Below are 18464 nucleotides of genomic sequence, written 5' to 3'. Positions count from 1 at the left end.
TTTGAAGACTGTTTTATCAGCCAGGTCGGGGTAGCATAATGGATAGATTCCAGCTTTGAGGTCAGACAAACTTAGACTTGGCCACGTTTTGCCTGGGTGACTGGAAGCAAGTATCTTAAGCTCACTGGGCCTCAGCTTTCTGGTTGGTAAAACAGGTTATGGTGAGGATTAGGTATAGGATTGTGTCTAAAGCGTATATACCAGAGACGAGTTACATCTTGGCTGCTGGGATCAGATTTAACCTGCAGGCTTAGAGAAATCATCATGCATGTCAGCCTCTTGGCAGGTAGCTAGCCAAGTACCTATCCATCCACTTAGAATAGAATTGTAATTGTTAAGAGTTCTCTGTCTCCTGAAATGCAGGTTGGAGACTTCCCCTGCCCCTATTCCCCAGACTTTGTATGTTGCCTTTTCCTCTCCCCACAAGGTAGACCTGGAATCTCTGTGTGAGTCTCCTTTCTCTCCTTCTTGAGTGTGGTCTCTTCCCTTTTTCTTCTCCTTTCCAGAGTATTGTATCTGTCCCTCCATCTCTCTCATTTCCTTCTTTTCCTTTCCCTTCCCTTCTCTTTCATTTTTCTCTCTTGTCTTTGGGTGGTGAGAATTCTGACCCCAGCTGACAGTCCTGCTCTCTTGTGGTCTCAGCTATACACAGAGGAGGTGGAGAGGCACGTTATTCCCACCTGAAACCACTGCGTATAGCTCTTGAAAGCACTTACCCTTTGCTTTGATCTGTAGCATATCAAATGATGGTTTCACTAAAACCAAGACAGATTTATTTTTCCCAGTTATTTCACAACAGGTGACACATATTCTTGTTTCCTTGGAAAAGAAAAATAATCTTCATTCCTTCAAATGCACAAAGGAAAATTTATTTAGCTACTTGATTCTTCCTTATTGGGCTTAAATATAAGTGCTTCCCTAATTTCCTTTTCATTCCTCAGAAAACACTATACTAGAGGTTATAGACATTAAGGTCTAATTCCTTAAAGAGTTTACATTTTAATGGAGAGAGACAGATACCACATGTACAACTGCCAAAATAATGATTTTATTGTAATTGAAAATTGTTAGGAAGAAAAGAGAGCTGAATATAACCTGGTCTTGGGAGCTCAGCAAGTCTCTACTTTGGCTAAGTACTATTTAACATAAATTAAGAATAGGTATGAAGCTTCTGTGAATAAAAAAGTAAGTGCTGGTGTTTCTATGTATGGAATGTAGTGATCCAGGGGGGAGGTTGGTGCCCTGAGCCAGTGGCTGGGGAAGGAGACTGAGACTGGACAATGGTTTAGTAACACTTTTCTGTAAGTCTTTCAGCAGTAAATAATGCTGTAATGCTTTCAGCAGTAACTAGTGATGAAGGGCTAGCCATCTAAGGAGTCTGAGAGAAAAGAAATATTAATCCGAGAAATGGTTAATTATGGCTGTTAAGTTGCTACACCCCTCCTTGTCAGCTACGGAAGCACAATTAAGAGGAATTGTTGAATGAAAAATGAGAGCTTATTTTCCTAGAGATTTGGTACTATTTCTTTGGTACCCAAAGAATCAAGAGCCCAAAAGCTGAAGAAAGAAAAATAATGTGTATTTAAAAATAAAGGGATAAACTACATGAGCAGCTGGAGAGAAAGTTTGAGTTTCTATGGAAACCTCTCCTAAAATGTCTCCCTCAGGCAACAGAGCCAACTTCCCAAATGCCAGAGAGAAGTAGAATATGGGTTGAAGCAATTCTCCCTGGGCTGTCACATTGGGTACAGCTCTGGTGGGTGGAAGGAGAGGACTTTGAAATGGGTCAAAGTTTCCTCACCTGATATTTCTCTTCTGGAGATGATTGGGTGCAGAGGAATTGGAAATCTGAGAGTGACAGGCTTTTAGGTATTTCCTTACAAGGTGCTAAGGCAAGGATGACCTGGATGAAAGACTATTGCAAACAAAAATGGAAACATAAAATTAATCTTAGGGGTCAGCCACCAGGACACGATGTATGACTCAATGATGAAATCAGAAGAATATTCTTGGAACCCATCTCTGCTTATAGCCCTATGAGATCTGTAGGCTCCTACCCCTCCAATACCACTTTGTATAATGCTTCCCCCTCATTCACTTTCCCCATTCCCCTGCTGATCTTCAAAGGTACAATGCAAGTTCCTTCTTCAGTATTTGAACTTGCTCTTCCTTAATCTGTATTGCTTTCTCCTCAGATCTGTGCGTGGCTGGCTCCTCCTCCTCTATCAGACTTTGTGTCTTCAAAGAGCCCTCCTTACCCCCTCTATCAAATGTAGCCCCGTGTCTTTTTCATCCAGGGTATCTGTATCCTATTATTTGGTAATTCCATTTATACAATTTGCTATGAGCTGCTTTTTACTTTTTGTTTTAGCTGTTGATCAGCTGCCTCTCCTCAGAATGTAAGATCCATGGGACCAAAAGAAGCCAGCTTCCCTGAGAGTCCTAGGTCTGACAAAAGTGTAAGCAGAGAGATGGTACTCAATACATGTTGTATCAGTGATTCTTTTCCTCAAGAAACATGTGATACAGTTATTGTGATGATGACAGGGCATGTACACTTGACTTACATAATATTTCACAGCTCTGAGTGATCAAGGGTTAACTAATTTCCATGTCAGAAGGAAGAAATCTCCAGGTACAGTTAACATTAACAATAACAAAAAAAATATTAAAACCAACAAGAAGTTCCATTTATTGGATAATTTCTTTGTGGTAGGCTCTAATAGGTATTTTACATTTCATATCTATACCTGCAAAATAACCTCTTAAATAAGGATCCCCATTTCCTGGTTGAAGAAACAGGGTCAGAGAGGCTAAGATTGTGAAATTGGATTTTGAACTAAGTTTGGTCTAATTCTTAACTCTAGGAATGTACTATTTATTGTGGAGGTAGAATGTTTTTGGAGAGGAGACTTCAGCCTTGTCAAGACAGAGGATTTGGGTAGGGGATACATAGCTAGATCTTAGTGGTGTGGAGGGGAGGCATGGTCCACAGGTAATTTCTGAAAGGATGGAAGCAACAGTATGGGACTGGGGTGAGAAAAGCAACTGAGTACCTTGCATGTTGGCTAAGTTCCCAGACATGTGTGGGTCTCCTGGTTCTGGAACTGGAGGAGCCTAGGGCTAGAAGGTCTGGTTGGGGTGAGACATGTGGGGATATGATCAGTTAGATAGGGTTGGACTGGATGACATAAGATCCTTGAACTTTAAAACAAGGAGTTTAAATTGAATATAAAATACCTTACATGTATTTATAGATTTTCATTCATGTGAACCTACCTTACATCATATGTACATCTGTGGAATGCTTAGCAATTTGCAGAGAGTTCATAAGCTTCCATTTCCCTTTTCATGCCCAGGTATTATTATGCCCATTTTATAAACAGAGGCAACTGAGGTCAGAAGATTGTTGCTAGGTAAGGCCATCTGCGATGCTGGTTCTAGAACCCAACCTCCAGACTCTTGCTATTACTTTATTTTCTTCAGTTGAATAATTCCTGACGTGAAAAAATGTTCTTGATAGTGATCTAAAATATATATTGAACTTTTCTGTTTTACAGTTAAAAATTGCAGAGAAAAATCATGAATCCTTTCCATGAAATAAATGTAGATGTTAGTATTCATTCTTCAAAGCATGAGTAAATTTTGCAAGACAAAAAAATAAAAATAAAAATAAAAAGACACTATTTTCTTCTCTCCCAACTATTTATATTCTATCAAATTTAGTACTTTTGTATAAGTAGTCTTACAGGAGAAAACACTAGTTTTATTGTGTTCTATACTTAGTCATCATGAAATTTTCCCCATTTTTTTCTACAAATTAGTCATTCTTCCCAGTACTTATTTTTATGATGATATTGGCAAGTCATAGAATCTCTAAGCCATCACTCCTGTTCATTCATTCTTTTTCTCCCTTCCATCTCTCCTATTCATGGTATCAATAATATCTTTCAGTCTACCTTTAGAATTTATTGTTTGCTCTAATAACATAGTGAATGTGAGAATACCATTTAAACTAGAAAACATCATGAAATTCTAAGCAATTGTTCTTTTTATGACTAGACCATAGTGAATTATTTATGTCTGCTCCTCGAACTATTCCCTGATGCATCTGGTTTTAGGTCCCTTCCTTGTCCTTTGATCATGATTGAATTTGTCAGTGTCTCTCTTAATTGCCAGTTTTAGAAATCATTCTTTATTGTTCTACACATTAGAACCCATCTCACTGGGTTCTAAGTGGCTGTATCATTGTGGTATTAGATCTTGAAAGGCATGAGGCAGTAGCCACAGATGGGCAGTTCAGGGGTCCTGTGGGACCACAGAAGTGTGTTTAATTTGCTTCATTTATTTAATTTAAAAATAAACCGTGAAGCAACTTTAAACCCCACAAGAATGCATATAAACATCTGTAGTTCTGACTTTTTTTAAAAAAGTGGAACATCTGTATTCCCACATACTGTCTTCAGATTCCTTATTATTAGCTAAGGCCTACTTCAGATGGGATAGGAGTTGTCTGTCTTGTAGATGCTCCACCACTTCCAGTTGTCTCCCTGAATTCAGGATCCATTGTCCATTCTCCTTTATGTTGAATCTGACCTGCTGTCTTTCCCACTGTGAAGAAATCTCTCTCTGAAAAGTGTGAAAATGGGAGATGAAAGAAGGCTGCCATGTTTCCAAAAAGGGAGACTCAATACTTGTTTCTAGTGTATGGAGAGAAAAGTTTTCCTTCTACTTTTCTAGGTTCTTTGGCTGGTCTGATAATTACATTGACCTAAGACCAGTGAACAGGAGAAAAACATATCTGTATGTACAGAAGCTCCATAACACCAAAGTGGACAGTTGTGGCTTCTATGCCATCCTGAGCTACAGAATGGGGTAGGGGCTGGGCTTTAAATGGGAGGAGGGTAATTTACAGGGTGATAAGAAGAACAGGGGATTGGTAGTTAGATGTTGTTCCTGCTGCAGACATAGGCCATTCAGATAAAAGTTGTCCTTAGCTCTGTATCTAAGCCAGGGCAGAGATAAAAATTCTTTTGCAAGAGAGCTAAAAGTTTTTCTTGAGCCTGCTGGATCTTGATTGCCTTCAGCTCAAAATAATTCACTGCCAAAGTGGCATATTTTGGGGTCACATATTCTTTTCCCTTCAGTAGAAATGAAGATGGCTTCTGTGTGTTTAAAATTCCACCTAAGTCTCTATCAGGTTTTCCTTACACTTGGCCAACTGTCATTCATTTACTTTGGTTGCCTGCCTCCTGGAAGTATTTGAGTTTACACCCCCACCCCCTCCTCATAATGTTTCAGCTTTGATTATCCTTTCTTTGGGGATGGGGGTGTGTGTCTAGTTGCTATATATATTCTCCCACCTCCAGAATGTTATTCTTTTAACCACATCATGCCTCATTGCCTCCATATTTCCTTCCTGGGGGGAGTGTCTGTTTCCATCCCAAGCTCTAGGGCACTTATTCCACATCATTGCATCCCTACCTCTGCCAAGTAGGATGCCAGGCTCTGTCATCTCTGAAGACTGATAAAGGAAATTTCTCTCTTCACTTCCTCCTTCTCTGATGGTCTCAGGGCATTTTCTGTGGCCAGGGTACCTCTTCTGCCTGGAATCCAGGTCTGTGGATGCCTGCTTTTGACTTCCAATACTCCACATTGTCCATTTCTATCTTTTGTAGGAGTTAAGCAGTGGTTGAAGTATATGAAAAAAGGTAGTTTTGTAAAGAACTTTATACTTTAAAATACTTCAAGATAATTGAAAATTGTAGATATATATCCAACAATGGTTTTTTGGCAGTTGAGGAATTGAATGGTGTTTGTTATTTCTCCTTCACTCGACTTTATTTTCTAAGTAAACTATACAACACATAATACTTTTGTAATCCAAAAATAAGACTGTTATTGAACAAAAATTAAAGGCAGTCTACATGAGCTCATTTGAACTTTATTTAAAAAAAAACAAACATCTAGCACATAAGAGGTAAAGGATGAAGCAAAGGCAAGGAATTTTGATACCCTCCTTCCTCTGACCTGTACCTCTTGTCAGACCCTGACCCAATGGCCAGAATCTTGGTTTCTTTAGTTGGAATTTTTTTTTGTTTTGAGCTTTTGTACTTGAGATCCAGAAGACTTATCTGGTGCTGAAGCAGTAAGATGTGGACTCATGTTTTCTTTGCTTTCTGTATTCCCTGGAGATAGATTGGTTCAGTTCAGCAGTCAGGAAGATTATGTGAATGAAGAGGGCAAAGTGAGTGGTAAGGAGTGTGCCAGGCACTGTTGTGAGCTAGACAGTATGGGCTCTGTCTCTAGACAGTTGTCTTCATGTCTGTAGCTGGCACTTGCAGCTGAAGCTGGAGTGCAGGGCTAGCCTAACCTTATGTGACTTTGAAAGTGAAGTTGACCATCCAGGTTAAAAATGACAGATGCCCTGATTATTGTGTGTTGAATGCACAAACAGCAGCATATGTGGCCTCAGGTACAGTGTGCAAAGCCTCTGCTCCCTGTTGGCCATGTGACTCTGTACGTCATTTAAGTTCTCGAGGACTTCTATCACCTATTGAGGGGAAGGGAGGAATTAACATGCCTGGTGAAAATAACATGGGGGGTGTCAAAGAGGGAAAACATGTTTAAATAAAGAACTATTTATTGAATACCTCCTTTCTTGAGGTATTCAAGATCAAGGAGCAAAGTCCGAGCTGTTAAGGCAGAAACCAATCTTCTCAGTAAACGGCAAAGGAATTTAGAAGATCTGAATGTTCAGAAGGCTGGAAGAAGCAGGTTCAGAAGCTGTGCAGCCAGAAACATCATCTAAAATCATGCAGCCTGATTGGCTAAGATGTCACTGTCACTGGGCACGAGATGCCTCAGTTTGTACTGCTGTTGAAAAAGGCAACCATGCATAGTGCTCTCATAAACACAATAACCAACCATAACCTCTGCCACCCACAGTAGAAAAGCCCCCATTCCTCACATCACTGATGTACAGCTCAACATTTGGTGCCCATGTGCCTGGCTGCAGAGCCTCAGCTTTGTACCCATACCCTCAGCACAAAAGAGGCTGGGAAAGAGACAGCATGGTCTTTTAGCTCTTAGGAAGGGTCTCAGGTGGGGTTGTGTGAAATACAGGATTACCTAATAGAAACAAAAAAAGTTTAAACACCGAGTGCCTAAACAATAGAAAAATGTCCCTTAGATTTCCTATCATTGAGGGACTTTTAGTCATTTGAAATAGATGATCCTGTTTTAAATATGCTACACAATTGTAAACCATGCCCATTTTATGTCAGCGGACTTTTAACCAGCTCACTGTTCTGTTTGCCTAGGAAGATCACCAAGTGGAAGGGTTGTCACTAGATTTTCTCTTTGGACAACCGGTTCCTTTGTGGCATGCCAGACTTCAGAAGCTGGTGTTTTCCTGTTACCCCTGGTCTTTCCTCATCTGGAAGTACTGAGCAGACCAGGATGCTGTGATCATCTCTAAGAATAGGAAGCTAAAAATACCCTGAGGAGAGGGCAGGCTCCTTCCTGGTTGTACAGGGCCAGCCAGTCTGTCATCCATCTTCCCTGTCTATCCTCATTTCCATACCATTGTCCCTCAGCTTTGGGAGTCATGGCATTGCTTTGCAAGTTAGCAAACTAATGAAAAGGCCCTCAGACAATTCTGTCTTATACATCTTTCTCTTATATTCTGTGTCTCTGTGAAAAGATGGGATTGAGCTCTACATCCTCCTGAATCTTTCCTTCTACCCATTGCAGAAATCCCAGTACAGCAGCTTAACAATCCCCATAAGATGATAATTTCCTGAAGGCAGTGACCAGGTCTTTGATTATTACCACTTTATCCCCAGTGAGTAGTACCATGCACAGCTCATGACTGGCATCCAAATATCTGTGGAATGAATGGTAATGCATTTGATTTTTTAAAATGTTTATTTATTTTGAGAGGGAGAGAGAGAGAGAGAGAGAGAGAGAGAGAGAGAGAGAAAGCAAGAACGAGAGTGAGCAGGGAAGTGCAGAGAGAGAGGGAGAGAATCCCAAGCAGGCTCTGTGCTGCCAGCGCAGAACCTGATACGGGGCTTGAACTCACAAACCATGAGATCGTGACCTGAGCCAAAACCAAGAGTTGGACGTTTAACCAACTGAGCTACCCAGGAACCCCTGTTTTTTTTTAATTACACAAAAATTAAAGGACTCCACACTCCCCCTTCCACACCACCCACAACTAGGTAAAGCCAGAGAGGATCTAAGTAGATCCTGTAACTGTGAATGAAATCTGAGGGTGTCTTCAGGCACAGGTGGGTCCAGGAACTCTCTGTTCTTATCCTGAGTTGGGCATGCTTTTCCTCTAACCCTCCCAATAACTCCAGGAGAAGAAGATTTTATCCTCATGAATTAAAAAAAAAAAAAAAATCCAAGACCAAATGTAATTGGACAGCTGGGTTGCCGGCTGATTCAGGCAGGGAAGCAGTAGGGCTGGGTTATTGATTGGTTTGATTTGTGCTGCAGACTCACTCTTGGAGTCCAAGTAAGCCCATACAAGTTCCATGGGTTGGGAATGGAGAAATTGAGGCTCTCTAAAGCAAAATTGAAGTGTTATTATCAGTAGACAGGATAGATGCCAGACCTAAGTGTGTTGAATGATGCCCCCCCCCCCCCCCAAGAGATCTGTCGACCTGGAACTTATGAGTATGATTGTATTTAGAAAAAGGATCTCTCCTGACCTAATTTGTCTTAAAATGAGATCATCCTGGATTAGGGTAGGCCCTAAATCTAATAACTGGTACCCTTAGAAAAGAAGACATACACAGAAGACAATATGAAGACCGAGACATAGATGGGAGCATTCCCTCCACAAGCCAAGGATGGCCAGGATTCAATGGAATCTGGGAGACACGTGGAACAAATCCCACCTCAGAGCCTCCAATAAACCTGATGACACCTTGATCTTTTTTTAGACTTCTAGCCTGCAGAACTGTGAAGGAATACATTTCTAATACTTTAGGCCACTGGTTGGTGATGTGTGTTACAGTAGCCCTAGGAAACTTATACTCTGGGTAAATAAAAACAACTGAGGTTTACTCTGGTCACAGCATATGGGCGGTTCTGGTCTGGAATATTAACCTATAAGTCAAGGACTGTCAAGACCCCAGGCTGGGATTTGTAACTACTTCTGCCTGCATTGACTTCACTCTCGGGGCCAACTGGTTGGGAATCCAGCTGTGCTGGCCACCTCTTTGGATATACCTCCTTTACTAGACACTATTGAATTCAAACTACCCATTTAATCCGTGGAAAAAGGGTAACAGAAAGGCCCACAGGCCTGTGATGTCTGTGTGACAGCAGGCACACAACTGCTGGCTGACAGAACAAGGCTACACTATACTCTGTACATCCTGATGTTTCTCCCCTACCCACTCGTAGCTCTTAAGATAGAGGCACTTCAAGTCCGAACAATCTACATGGAGATTCTACTAGGTCTTTGAAGAGATGCTGCGCACTAACTCTGTAACAGCATCTCCTGGTCCTACGATGTTGGGGATGGAGGGAGGTGAGGGGACCCACACAGCTGCTAGCTGTGGTGCTACCCATGGTGTGAATGCTTGGGTGTGGGTAGGGGAACTTTGATTTTGGGTTTTTGGGTTTTTGTTTCTGTTTTGGTTTTTTTTGTTTTTTTTTTTTTTTTAGCTTTTTTCCTTTTCCTGAGAAGAGGAAATACCTAATCTCTATGCTGATCCTTACAAGAGTGTTGTTTTTCCAGATCATTAACTTCATTTGTTTTCCCTTTTATCTGGGCCACAAGCAGCCCTGATAGAAGTGAGGATTGCTGGCATGGTTTGTCAGAGGCTGGCAGCCAACATGCAGACTAAAGCCCCAGTGAACCTGGAGCTTGGATATGCAATGTGTCAGGCCTAGGAAAAAGGCATTAGTGTGATGCTGGTTTTTGGTTTGTGTTTTTGGTTTTTGTTTTTGTTTGTTTTGTTCTTGTTTTTGGAGGGGGGGGCAGTAGGAGAATATACTAAAAGATAGATTTAAAAAAAATGCATTAGTCTGAGTCTCCTCTTCAAGACAACACACGTGGCTTTTCGTGAGTCATAGTAAAGATGTGCCGTTAGGTGTTGGTCCCTTGGAAGGAATTAAGAGAAGAAAGAGTAACTGTTTGTTTGTTTTTGGTTAAAGTAGAAATAACCAGAAATTAACCTGCTTTTGAATTAAATTCAAATCTCCATGCCATTGCCACGTGGTGTACATATGCACTGAACACACTCATCAAGAACTGAATTTGGGGGGAAAAAACCCCACAAAAATAACATCATTGATTTGTCCAGGGTCATCAAATAAAATGAGTCAAAAACTCAAGGCAGATAGATATTTTAAGTCTGTCAAGCAAAAAAACATTTTAGTTGAAAGGCCAAGTCACTGTAATAATTTTGTATTTTTAAATAGAAGTACCTTACACGGATGTGGAGCATGGGTGTTAGACAGGAGTCCTACGCGACAGGCCAAAACAGTAGTCTCATCAGCTTGGTACCTAACTATAGGATCTTGGAACTGGAGTTTCTCGTGGCTGTTCAAATGCTAAAGTCTTTACAAAGCCTTCTTTTGTGGATATCTACCCCTTGTCCTTCTCTCTATTCTCTGGTTGCCTTTCTCTTCTTTCCTACCTTTTACCTTCTACAAAAGTGGCTTCCATTTTATTTATTTATCTATCTTTAAAATTGAGTTATTTTTACTAAGCAAAAGTGCACACACCTTACAAAAGAAAGATGGTTCCATTAACAGCAAGTCTGAAATGTGTGTTCTCTTTTGTTCAGGAGGGGGGTGTCTTTCCTGTTCTATTTTAGAACAGATTTCTTTCTTTTAAGTGCTGAAATACCATGAACTGGCTACTTAACAAGCATGTCTACATTGAACTCTAGGTGACTTGGACACACTAAAGGCATAAAGTCATTTTTAAGGACCGCTCCCTTTTGACTGTAAGGTGCTAACTCTGTGTGACTCATTGGTGGCAGAGGCACCTATGCAAGTTTCCTTGGAAGATGTGAAGCAGCAGCAAGTGGCTGAGGGACCTCAGACAAGTCAGTGAGCCTCTCTAGGCTCCTTTCATTTTCTGGAAGAGTGCTATGCCAGATGATTGCTAAGGACATATAGAGCTCAGAATTTCTACAGTTCTATGACTTGAGTTACGCCAATGATGATTACTAACAAAAATAATAACTTCAATTTATTGAACACTAGCTACGTTTCAGTAACTGTGCTGAGAAACTAATGGTCCCTGTTCATTTTAATTACTGCATGAACCTACTAATTAAAGAGATAGAGTTATAATCCCCATTGTATCCGTTAGAAAACTGAGGTTTAGGGAAGTTAATAGACAGGTCTTTACTTGCGTCCACGTTCCTCAGAGCCGCACTATACTGTAAATTCCATTCCAGCCTAGGCTCAACTTATCAAATGGGATTTGAATTAATGAGATTTTACTGAACAAGGGAACATTTCTCTCTTAATGTCTTCCCATCCATCCTGCTAATTGGTCTTATAATTTTAGGCTCAGAGGCTTTCATCCTGTTCAGCTCGGAAGGATGAGGGATGGCAATAAGGGCACGTACCTGAAATGCTTATTTTGACCTTTCCCATCAGGATCTTTACTCACAGTTAAATTCGTCTGTATTAGACAGGAAGGAAAGTCAACCCTATTAGACTCTGTGACTCACAGGATCGTTCTCTTGTTCCAAATCTGAACACGCCTGGATTCAATTTCTCCAATACGCTTAGTAATGACCAAACAAACTGGCATTCTATTTTTTGTCTCCTGTTCAGGACTCCTAGGTGGCTGCACTTCTGGGCATCTACTTAATGTGCTTTTCTTTCCCCTGGGAAGTAAAGGGGAGGATGCATTATCGGTGCAGGTGATCCATTACTCAAGTGTTCAGGGGAGAAGAAGTCTCCGGGAGCTGCCCTGTGAAAGAGTCAGTTAGAGGTGTTCGGCCTTTTCTGCCCTCAGTTGTTACTGGCTCGTTCGTTTTCAGCCTCCTCGGCATCTCTCTCTCCTTCCCTGGCTCCCTCCCACTCATGTTTTGGGTGCTGGCATCCTCTGCTAACATCCTAGAGGGAGAGGCCTTTCATTTGTTTGACTCCTGCGGCCTCTGGAGAGCTGTGCTGCCATTGGAGGTGTGTGAGACCTTTGCCAGGTCTGTGAAGGAATCAGTGGCCTCCTGGAGGCTTAATGCAGAAGAGGAGGAGGTGTCCCTTTCAGGTTTCTTTGCCACATGGGGTTCCTTGGGGAAGTTTTTTAAAAAGCCCCTGTGATGTTTTTTTTTTTTTTTTCTTTTAAAACAAAGAGAAGAAAGAAGAAAAAGCCCCCAGTGCCAACCAGGCTCTCACACCCATGGTATTTTGGATCAGACCAACGCAGCCCCGTTATCTGCAGCATGAAACAAACCCCACACTTATGCTTCAAAAGAAATCACAAAATCCAACAGAAGCAGAAGTTGACTGGAATGGAATGAAGATGGGTGGTGGCCACAGCCCTGCCTTCGTGAACAGGGAACATACATTCCACAAGATCCCTTTGTGGAACCTCTGTGCCAGGGAAGAGCTGGAAATGACACTTTGTCACTAGCTTCTCGTGATCAGTCCATTTTTGCATTGCATGGGTCATCCCCAAAGCACTTGGGGATCTGTAGCATGGAGGTCAACACTTTGGGAGACAGAATCGAGAACACTGACTGAGTGTGCCTTAGGTGACTGACATTGTGCCCTGGTGCGGTGTCTACATCATGTTCTTAGTCCTAACCATAACTATCACAGGCGGTAGCAATCTTATCCCCATCGTGCACATGGCAGAAAGAGACTTACAGACATGACTTTGCCCGAGGTCACCCTGGTGGAGGAGACAGCAGAAAACAGGTCTCTGTAGTTTTATTCCATCTTACCGACGCCGTTCTAAAGCTGACCAATACCTTCATTGGACCTCCTATAGAAAATCATTATGCTTCTGGTAAGGAGACAACACTAGTTGCAGGCCTTATCTCCTCCGTCAAGAGTAGTGAGCATTTTGGTGCAACTCAGGGAAACTGATGTATCCTGCACTGTGAACAGTTTGGAAATATCTAGTGAAGATGAATGCACATACCCTACAGCTCAGCAATTGTACTCCTCGGCATATATCCTAGAAAAACTAGCACACTGTCCATAAGGAGACTTGTCCAAGAATACCCATTGTATCATTGTTGCCATGGTAAAAACTGGAAACAACTTCATCCAGCCACCAATTAATAAACATTTAGCGAATTGTGCTAACTTCATGCAAGGCAATTCTATGTGGCATTTATAATCAATGAACTGGGTTCATTCACATGTGTCAACACAGGCAAAACTCCAATCTGTTGCATTGAAAAAGCAAATGGTAAAATGGAGGGACCGTATGAAAATTTAAAAAATACACACAAATATTATGTTGAATATCTGTTCTTCAGGGCTATATGCATAGATAACAAACGTAAGAACATGGGAGAGCACCTACTTCAGGTTAGTGGCTTCCTGTGGGGAGGGAGAAATTGGACGGGAAACAGTGGAGGGGAGGGCAGTGAATTTATAACACTTTTTTCCCAAGTAGAAAAACAAAACAAAACAAAACAAAAAGCATGGCAAACTGTCTGGTTGTTGCATTCCAGGAAGGAGGCGCACATTCTCTCTCATTCTCTCTCTCTGTAGCCTCTGATTGTTTGTGCTTTCCTATGTGTTAAATTAGTTTGTAACTAACTGTTTCAAATGAGGGAGAAGTGAGGAAGAGCACCTTCAGGGTGTTTCAAAGGTCATTTTTGTTTGCAACCTGCCCAGGCCCCAGTGTGTGTGGGCACTTCCCAGGGCTCTTCCAAGCACTGAGCAGATGGCAAATGTGAGGGATGGGTCGCAGAAGCTTCTAGGTATTCCCGATGATCCTTCCAGCTGTGTCTCTGCCTCGGTGCCAGTCTGGATGGTCCTCCACAAGTGGACCTGCTACTGTTTTCTCATCTAACTGTAAAAGGCAGAAGTTCCTATTACCGCTGTAGGGTAGAAAAGTCAGCCGCAAGCTCATTTCTCTGGAGGAGGAGACTAAATGTTTTTCTGCCTACTCGACTTGTGTCTGGAGTGCCGGGGTAAGCCCCAGCCCTCCGGAGAAGGATGCCTTAGATTCACGCAGGAATCTTTCTGTCCTCCGATCCCCTGAAGTTCTTCCTGAACTTTCTGCTGGCAAATGCCAAGTGCAAGCCTGTTTTTCCTATGGGTGCCCATCACTTACGGGCACTCCGTTCCAAACACAGCATCGCCTATCCTTCTAAAATGTCTCCTGCCCATTTCAGATGTGACTTTGCTCACTGGTTATCAGCAAACTCCCTCTCCCATCTCTTGCTGTCCTTCCCCTTCCTGTCCCTCCTGTCCTTTGTTTCCTTTTCTCCCTCTTCCCATTTCTCCTTCTCCCCCTCCCTCTCCTCTCCTCTCCTCTCCTCTCCTCTCCTCTCCTCTCCTCTCCTCCTGCTCCCTCTCTCCTGCTTTCTCCTCTTCTTTCCATTTACCCTTCCTCCACAGGCATGACCGAAGGGCTCTGGTAGCCTACCCCGTCTCTAGATCTCCAGTTGTGTGGACTCCCACAATCTTTATCAATTAAACACTGTTAGGTTTCAATTTCTTCCAACTGAAGAGTCTGTAAACGTCCAAGAGGTTTTGGCCTAAGTACTAGAAAACATGTATTCAGGGTTCTATTCAGCCTTGAATTAATCATGTGACCTTGAGCGAATCGGATGAGTTGATTAAGGAGGGATAATACGTGGCTCCTTCACCAGGCATCATGAAGACCTGAGAACGTGTTTCTGAGACAACTGAGGATAAACAGAGATGCTCCTGATGTAGCTTCACTGTCAGGTGGACACCAGCGAAGGGCAGGGAGTGGAGGTGCTCACTGTCCAACAGGGCTGAGGGTGACTCACATCCGCACCTCCCATGGTTTCAGGAAGGGTGTCCTCTTCCTGAAGAAGTATGCAGAGTAGGGATCCCCGGGAGGGCATCTTGTAGCTTTATGGATATATATGCATTTCTTTGACGTAAAAGAGGGAGAATTTAGTTTACCCCTGGCGTATGAAGATTTTAGGTCTGTGCAAGGAAAAACCTGTCTTCCTAATAAGTCTTTAAGTGATTCTTTTCTGCTCATTTCCAATTCAGTAAGACTTATTCAAGTAATAATCTCTACAACAGGATGAAAAACGAGGCAATAAATGCATACTGCAATTGATTAAATGGAGAAAGCTGGGCTGTTTGTGGAGTGTGCAGCACAGAACTGCAGAGGGTAGGAGATTGCAGGAGAAGCTGAGGTATTTCTTGTTGCTGTTTTTAGGGTGGGGAAGGCCAGTGCCTGCAGCTCTGGTAGGTGTGGTCAGCAGTAGGTGGTCTCCCTGGAAACTGTAGTTGGAGGCCTCCCCTCTGCGGCTTTGGGTTCAGCACCCCATGTCTCTCGTTGGCTGTATTTATTGCAGTGTGGTCTTCTGGGAAGTCCCATGGACTGTAAGTAGGGAGTTACAGGCTGTGTTCCCAGCTTTGGAGCTATTTCATGGTGTGATTTTATCCTTGCCTTTGTGGGTCATGGATTCTCAATTCAAAAATGGCTGAAGTGGAGAAAAGTCTTGTTTTTAAAAACTTATTTAAGTTAAACCTGAGCAAAATTGTGACACCATCCCTCCATGCTTGTGTTGTCTCTTTTTATGTGTACTAAGGACTTTGGTTATTAAAACACTGCTGCTGGGGTATTTCTGAATAGGGAAAGGGTTCATATTAGGCAGAGAGAGATCAGAGAGCCTCAGACAGGCTGCAGCTGCAAGTGGGAGGTTAAAGAAGCAGGGTTGGGGGGTGGGTGGAAAAAAAAAAAAAGGATGAAGGTATTCCAGACCCGCCTGGGCTAGGTGCCATGTGTGGAGTCTTACAAACTTTCCGATAAGTTCCCAGTAAAAAGTCAGGGACAAAAATCCCCGGTGGTTCCCCAGCTGGGACCCCTCTCACTCTTGAGAGCTTTATGCTTTCCCTCGGTAAACTCTGTAGCTTTGCTCACTCTCTGTTGTCCTCGAGATTCATTCTTGGACTCCATGAGAAAAGGACCAGCATCTCTTCCACCGTCCTGTAACACTTCCATGGGCGTCGTCTCCAAACCTTAAGGGGGATCCGGAAAAGGGAGCATTAGAGAAAATGGACTAGTTGGTGTGGACCACACAAGGTTGAGCCTGGCTTTAGAGAGAAGGTAAATACAGGCTTCCATGGGCTTTGTCTCCAAACTTTAAGGGGGATCTGGAAAAGAGAGCATTAGAGAAAATGGAATAGTTGGTGTGGACCACACAAGGTTGAGTCTGGCTTTAGAGAGAAGGTAAATACAGGCTAAAAGGGAGAAACCCTGGGTAGCAAGAATATTGAGCTGTTTAGGAGATCAGCTTCTGACCTTCAGTGTTACAGATTGAGCAGTATCTGATGCTTTTCAGAGGCTCTCCATGGGTGACATTGTAGAATTCCCTCAGTGGTGTTTGTGAGACTGGTTGCTATGGGATTCTTTGTTGCAATATGTATCTTTAAATGCAATTCTGACCTTCAGAGGGGCTCATGACAACCTTTTCCCCACATGGTGAACTGTAGTATAAAGAATTTGTGTTGTATGAATGCATCCATTCCTGGGATTTTTTGTTTAGGGATTTTGCTTGTTTTCCTAGAAAGGTAATATAATAAGTAATAATTTGGGCATTTGATGTGCTAGACCTGGGTTTGCTTCTCAACTTTGCTGCTTGAGTTACTAATTAACTGTTGGTCTAGAGGAAATTTCTTGAACTCTCTGAGCCTCTATCTCCTCATTGCTGAAATGGGAATCATCTTAATACCTACCTCTTGGATATTATGGCAGTATAAGTGATAAAAAAAGTAACCTACTTAACACAGAATTTGGAACATATAAGCATTAAATACATATTTTCTGCTTTATTTTCTCTTTAAAGTGTGTGTGTGTGTGTGTGTGAGTGTGTGTGCGTGCGCGCGCATATTACAGTAAAGTTCATTAGAAAAATCCTGTCTCTACCCAACAAGGAGAAATGGAATTTTTCAGCAGTGCTAAACTAGTGAGGGTAGGTGAGATGTGTATGGTCATGGCAATGACTGGCTAATAACCATTTAACAAAAGTTTATTTTGAACCCCTATTCCAGGCACTATATGCAGGAGTCAAGAATGAGTGAAGTACGATAAATGATTATCCTCTGAAGGACCTTAAATACTAGTTATGGGGATTGAATCTACAGCATGAAATTCAAGCATAATGTGGTGATCTAGAAGCAAGGCAGTTTGCAGGATCATTTTAAGAATTAAATGAGATAATGTATGTGGAGTGCTAAATATATAAAATACTAACGAGACACATTTCCTTTATTCTTCCCCACATACCTAGTGCCTGGCATACAGTAGCCACACAATAAATACGTACCAGTTGAATGAATGAATACCTGACACAGGGCATGCACAAGTGTCCCTGTTACACATATTATTGTGGTAACAGAGTTAGCATGGGGTACTATTCAAGCATTTTGGGTTATATAGATTAGGGGGATCAGCAAAGAAAGAGATACTTAATCTGAGACCTGATAAGGACAAGTAGGGATTAGTTTAGCAAAAGACAAAGGATCTTTTCAGCAGTAAGCACAGCGTGTATAATGGCCCCAGGATGAACAACAGCTTGGCGAATTGACAGAATTCCACGTGGTTCATTGAGTGCATCCAGAGGGCAGTGGAGGGTGGGGTTCCCAAGTGTTGTGTGTGCCACGTCGAGGAATGTGCACTTGAATCTGAGGATCAGGGGCCCGCTGGGGGCTACAAAAACCAGTTCACCTTTTATGTGGCCAAATAATGCCGTCTTCAGTGTTGAGAGGAAACCTGAAGATGGACACACTTGAAGACAAAGACATGGTTTTGGAAAACTGTTTTAGGAATACAGGAGACGGTAATTCCACTGGTTGTAGGAGGGTAGAGGGAGGCGACAGTTTGCCTTCTTACTCTCTCTTAAATCATCAGGGAATGGCTGGTAGAGCTGAACAAAATGACAGCTTGCTTTTCCTATATACCATGAACCAGGCACTGTTGGAAGAGCTTTAAATGAGTTGATTTATCTTCCACAGGAACTCTGAGCAAACTACCGTCGTTATCCTGTTTTCAGATGAGAAAGGCGCAGAGGAGCTACCCAAGTTGCCTGAAGTTACACTTGTACTGAGTGGCAAAAACTAGTTCATTTATGGTGGTGGGACTTCGGTGTCCATGGCCTTCATTCACACTGACCAAAATGTCTTCTAGGTAAAAACCCAGAAGACAGCAAGTCCCAGCCTTGCCCTGGATTCCTTTGCAGTTTGGTGTTTTCTCAAGTGGGGATTTAGACCCTATGACTTCAAACAATAATGATTATCTTTTATGAGTC

This window comes from Panthera onca, chromosome A1 (assembly GCF_046562875.1).
Source record: "Panthera onca isolate mPanOnc1 chromosome A1, mPanOnc1 haplotype 2, whole genome shotgun sequence".
NCBI lineage: Eukaryota > Metazoa > Chordata > Mammalia > Carnivora > Felidae > Panthera > Panthera onca.
This window is presented reverse-complemented; position numbering follows the sequence as displayed.